The sequence below is a fragment of the Microtus ochrogaster genome, linkage group LG4 (assembly GCF_000317375.1).
Source record: "Microtus ochrogaster isolate Prairie Vole_2 linkage group LG4, MicOch1.0, whole genome shotgun sequence".
Classification (NCBI taxonomy): domain Eukaryota; kingdom Metazoa; phylum Chordata; class Mammalia; order Rodentia; family Cricetidae; genus Microtus; species Microtus ochrogaster.
Window position 1 is genome coordinate 13,531,434 of NC_022030.1, and position 6,083 is coordinate 13,537,516.

At 45.3% G+C, this 6,083-nt stretch overlaps 1 protein-coding gene across 5 annotated transcripts in view; it reads right to left on the reverse strand.

Annotated features, from left to right (window-relative positions):
• The window catches only part of Plagl1 (PLAG1 like zinc finger 1), a 43,966-nt gene extending 41,307 nt beyond the window's left edge, over positions 1-2,659 (reverse strand). For 4 of the 5 annotated variants that reach the window (XM_013351429.2, XM_013351427.2, XM_013351428.2 and 1 more), the window contains exon 1: positions 2,397-2,659. The gene's annotated coding sequence lies outside the window, so the exon portion shown is untranslated. The remainder of the gene's footprint in view (positions 1-2,396) is intronic. The other variant, XM_013351430.2, reaches the window with a different exon arrangement.
• Between the last annotated feature and the right edge of the window lie 3,424 nt (positions 2,660-6,083).

The following is a 6,083-nucleotide window of genomic DNA, read 5'->3' on the forward strand; positions in this document are numbered from 1 at the left end:
TTGTTGTTTTTTCAATCAAGACACACGCACCACAAAGATAAATGCCTGTTTATTATCTGAAAGTTTCTTCAACCACGACCCGCATCCAGAACATTGTTTCCCAAGAGAAATGTGCTATGGTTGGAATGTGCTGGTCTGTAGCATAGGAATGTGTAACACAATATAATATATAGTTACACACAAAAATTGAGCACTAGAAATATGGCCTGGAGCCCCTGAATAGCTGAAATGGAAATAAATACCACAGCATGGCAGCATTTTAAAACTCAGAGCGAAGAATTGAAATTTTTTTTGTGCTTTGTTACCTTTTTAGTATTTACATTTCCCCTTAACAAAAGCCTGTTGAGCTTAAATTGCGAAATAAAATATAATTCCAAGCCATAGCAAAGTTACTTTTAAAAATAGCATATTGAATGATTTCAATTTTCTTCTAAGCACTTTAAAAAGTATATTAAATTTTTTTAAGGCATAGAAACATATGATGAATTTAATGACTAGCAATGTGCCCACCAAAGAAATTATGAAATGCGATGTTAACGCTGTTGCGTTTCCTAGGTAACTCTCCCTGATCAGGACTCTTTATGACGCAGTGGAAAATATGAGATTTCAAGCCCTGGATACAGGCTTCTTCGTTTTCTTTAATATACTGGTGGTGGTGGTGGTTGGGGGGGGGGGTTAACATTTAGACCTATGTGTATCATTTAATAGTTTTTAATCCTGAAACGTGGCCACTGGCCAGAAGATGAGGTATATTCTGCTTCTTAAGAGTTGTTAATGCTCCCTCATATCCATTTGCCCCCCCCCCAGGAGGTGACCATTAATGACGTTCATAACATTAATTTATATTTTCCCTTTATGATTTTTAATCTCTGTGCTTTCCTACACAATAGCTTTTCAGAAAATTGCCAGTTTCTGAATTTCACATAGATGAAATCATGCAATATTAAGTAACTTGTTTTTATTTGTTTTTCTCCTTCACACTGAGAGGAGTCTGTATGGAAACACAGCACCACCTCATTCGCTCCTGTACCATGTTCCATTTTATGACTGGTACCTAATTTATGTTTCCCCATCAGACGGACATGAAAGCATTGTCCAGCTTTGTGGCCCTACACAGGAAACCTTCTTCTGAATGTCCTCTGGTGCCTATGAAAATTTACCTAGGGCAGTGGCTTTTAAACTTTTTTGACTATGACTCATAGTAAAGAATGGCATTAGAACACCATTACACACATATGTGTGTATAAAACTAAGGGGGGGGGGCAAGTGGTCATAAAACAAAGACCCTCTGACTTGAGGCACATTCTTATGTTTTCTCCGTTTGCAAATTTTCAATTTTTTTTTTTAAAAATCACTCTCTACTTAATTGATTTCAGAACTCATGAATAGGAGCTTCACGTAGGGAACAACGCTGCTCTGTGAAGGATATGTACGGGACCCTGAGGTCGGGAAATGCAGATGTCAGATGTCGTCAACTCTGAGTCGTGACTTAAATGACCGTTCTCATTTACTAGTATGTAAATTTCCCACTGTTTTAAGAGCAAAAACCGCAACGCAACAGATTTTATCGTTTCATACGTCACTAAAATATTGATCACTTACCATGCACTAAGTAAGCAGCCAGAGACGCCAACCCCAGACCGAAGGGTTACTACGCAGAGGAAAAAGGAAAATGGGGGGGGGGGCACTTCGGGGAGCAGAACCTTGCCAAGGCTCTAGAGATCTAACAGTAGGGGCCCTGAAGCGCCTTGGAGGGTGGGGTTCGAGGAAGATTCCTAGAAGAAGAACCTAAACTGGGACATTTCTATTTTTAATTTTCACCCTATTCCTAAAACTTCAAAGTAGTACATTTGTTACGGGGGGATTCCCAACATTTTCGGACCCCTTTTCAGTATACAGCGGAAAATCCTTCCTAGTGTCCTTAAAGTTGATGCGGGAACTGGGGGGAAAAAAGGACACAAGTTGTACTTTGAATTCTCCCAGGAATTTTTAGGAGTCCGACGTTCTCGAGAAGCTTTAAGAGCACAAGTAAGAACGCAGTTATCGTTAAAGCATCAAAAATACGTGCATTTCCCCAAACGGACGCAAATCACTTCTCCCCGACTTTCTTTTTAGCCTTTGGTCGAGTTCGGAGTGTTTTCAGATCTTAAGGACCAAGACTAAGTGCTGCATACCACCCAGCGAAGGGTGTGAGCGCTCGCGGCACTAAGTGGCGTTCGGAGGGATCCGGAGTCTTTCGCGGCATCCCTGACCGTAGTTGGAAAACCCAAGGTAGGAGTTTGTTACTTCGGTACCCGAAGGGTCCGGAACACCGAGGTCCGCGCAGAGCGCGGCAATCCTCCCCGTGGCATTGCCGTGCCACGTCGCCGAAGCGCCCAGATCACCCACATACTTACCCACCGAGGGTAGCTGGACTCAGGCGAGCCGCCCGGCTCTCAACCTACGCGACCATGGCGGCAACCCGGAGGTGGCCGCACTCCGTTCTCCGCTCCGCTTGCCGCGAGCCCCGTGCTCGCGGCCGAGCCTCTCCTAGCGTTCTCTCGCCTGCCAGGCGAGTGAGGCTGGAGAACGCCCCAGCCGTGTCTAAATAAAGGCTCGGGGCGGTCCCCGCCCCATCTGAGTGACAAATAGCAGATGCCGTGGGCTTTGCCGCGCAACAAGGCAGCCAAAGGGATCGCTGCACAGACGTGGCTGCGGGCGGGGCTGCGAGAGGAGCTGGGCCCCCGGGTGTCACGTGGGAGCAGGAGGCCCGGTTGGGCTCTGGGGGTCTGCGGGGGAGGACAGCCACGCAGCCTGCCACGATGACTCATCGGCTGTGTGCGCAAAGCCAAGGTCGCCCAGGTGCCGCGTTGGCGCAGGTAGCGGCGACTCAGCCCTAAGATCCGTGATGAGGGTTGATTGCGCCCGTATCCTCTGGGATAATCAACCCTCGGCCACATCACAAGCCAGAAACTGGGAACGGGGTGCTGCGGGGAGGGGGGGGGCAGCCAGAGGCCAAAGAAGCTTAAGTCTCTGCGTGATCAGGGGTACCACCGTTGGAGTGGGCTTTGAGGACCAATACCCCAAGTCCTATAGCAGTCCTTCTAGAAATCATACTCTTTCCTGTTGACTAGCGAGAAAACGAGATAGATTGGAAGTCATTTTTGTGACCAGGGGCTTGCATTGTTCACACTTGAACGACATTTGAAACATTTTTCATTCTTTAAGCTTACAAAGAGCCCGAAGCGAAGTCTCAGCATTTGCTTTCGTCCTGGTAAGGCATAAATACTGAGAAGGGGTCCGCGAATGCTATGTGGGAAAAGTAAGGAATACAGGCAGTTTCCAGCGCGTTTCAGTTTCACTGGCTCCGAAGCGAGTGAGACACTTAATCTGTGTGCTTGCTTTCTCCCACCCTCACCCCAGACTCAATTTTCCACCGCTGTTTATATGGCTTTGGGCTCATTAGGAGCGAAATGTGCGGTCTTAACTCTAGATTTAAATGAACTTGACGGTCACCGTAAACCTTTCCTGGATTGCATTTATCTAGTATAGACAGCGGATGGGCGATCTTTTTTCTTAATCCATTTAAAAGTATGTGGCTTCCACAGTCCAGAAAAAATATGCTTTTCTCTACATATCGAAAAAAAAAAGGGTGTTTTGAATTCCCACCTTATAAAACCTCACAGAACATGAAAGCAATTTCTTTACAGATTTTTTTAAGCGCGCGCGCATGGGGCGGGTGGCAGGGGTGTCTCATGCTGTCCAGGCTGGCCTTGAACTCCTGATCATCTTGCTTCTACCTCCTAAATGCTGGTATTACTGCTTGCAACACTATGCCCGGCTACCTCACTGTTGAAGAATCTCCCTGCAAAGGCCTGAATCGTGCGTAAGCATCCCTCAGAGAGCCCTTGGTTTTTCTGCTTGACTGCCTGAAGAATTACTTATCAAGGACCAACCGGTCTGCTTCACCCCGCCCCATATATATCACCATCTTTTATTTTTGAATTACATTCTTTAATGAGTTTAATATTCCATCCATGTTATTATATCCGGAGCAGCTTCTGTTTTAGGGCCGAGAGCTGTTTTTGCAGACTATTTTTCCTGTGGATTCCTTAGGTTTTAAAGCAAGTACCGGCGAGAGGAAGAGAGCGCATAGAGCCAGCTACGACTAGAAATACAGCTTGCGTAGGAAACTCGACCCTTGCCGGTAAATCCTACAGCCTTGCACCAGACCCCTCCTCGGTAGAAACAGTCCCTTCCCATGAACTCAAGCTGGGGTTTTCAGTAGAATGCAACGCTCCAGGAGGTGAACTGAATAGCAGCGTTGCGTTTTCAGTCTCCTGGAGGCTTCACGAGGATGCTACCGACTGCTTTCCAACGGGGAAAGATTTAGTCAGATTTTTTTTTCAACATATCTCAAAAGGGTGGGAAGACAGGATGGATATAGGCATATTGTGGACACACAATGCTTACATAAATCTTAACTTTGCTATCTATTCTCAAACTGGACACCATCAAATTGCCACAGGTAAAGCGCAGTCCGTAATTGAACCGCTCCCTGAAGGCCAAAACAGAAGAATGGAGTTCAAGGACAGCCTGCGCTGAGTAGCGAGACCCTGTTTGGAAAAGGGAAAGGAAAAGAAGACGGCAGAATTTTTTTCCCCCGTGGTTATTTTCCCTGCTGTGTTCTTTCCCTTGGGTGGTCTAATTTGGACGTTTTCCTGAAATATGCTTATATAGAAATCTCTCATTGATCGTAAATCATATGAAACCGTTTTTTCCTATTATTCAGAGTTCTGTTTTTGAATGTGAATGGGTTTCCCTGGTAGCTGTGACATGGAAGCTTTTCCTCAGAAACACAAGCCCCCCCCCCCGAAAGGTATTAGGACAGAGGGCGGTAATAAATCTCCACAAGGTCTAAACTAACGAGGAATGATGGCTGTCCCCTAAAGCAGGGAGGAGATGGGGTGCTGTACCACACATGCTGGGCTGTGAGGCTGCCGTGCAGCCACTCACTAGCGCCCTCCAATCTGTATATTTTCTTTTAAAGAATGACACATGCTATAACACTCTCCATTTTGAAACACCACAGACGTCAAAAGTGTCTCTCATGGCAAAACTCACCCAGAGGGGCTGCGCTGCAATCCCCTCGGCAGTCAGAAACCCTGTAATTATTCGTTTTTTTTTTAAAGTACTTCCAAGCATAGCTTCATTCCACAGACTGTTCACGAACTTCTTAAAATGTCTTTATCAGTCAGGCATGGTGGCTCTATGACCCAAGGACTGAGGAGGCAGAAGCAAGAGGCTTAGGTATTCAAAGCATTCAAGGCCTCCCTTGGCTACATAATGAGAGTTCAAGACCAAACTGGACTACATGAGAAACTAGCAGGAAAAAAAAAGAATATTTTTCCTTATCAAACAAAAAGCAAGAAGATTGATGCTGAAGTTTATATTGTGTTAAAATGTCTCAGAACCCTTCACTATCAGGGAGCATTCCTTAATGGGGGTAACAGCTATGACGATTCTAATATTTACCCCATGGAAACTGACAGTTGATACAAACTAGGAACACAGTAACCAAATGATAGGCGACAGTATCATTTTTCAGTCATGTAGAAAAGACATTGAGCAAAATCTGACATTCATTCTTGAAAACAAAAAGCAGAGCTATAGGAGACCTTCCTTGGCCTGCTAATGGGCGGGCTCATTTCCTATAGTTGTCACGGACCATTACTACAGATGGCTGCTTCAAAACAAGAAACTTATTTTCTCAAAATTCTAGAGAAGTCGGAAATTAAAAAGTGTCAGCAAAGATCGCATGCGCCCTCTGGTGGCCTTTGAGGAGAATCCTTCCTTGCTTCTAGCGGGTTTGGGTACCGGTACTATCCCGTCTCTGCCTCCAATTCAAAGTTGTCTTCTTGACTGGTGTCTCTACTATGTCTCTACTATGACTATCTTATAAAGACTCTTTTCCTTGTATGGTATTTAGGATCCATCTTAATTACTTCAACACCAGTTCAGCACCTAATGTTTTCATATGGAATTGCCTCCAAACTGGACCTCTGGGTTTCATGGTCCTTGCTGTTCAAATCCTTAATTTAGAA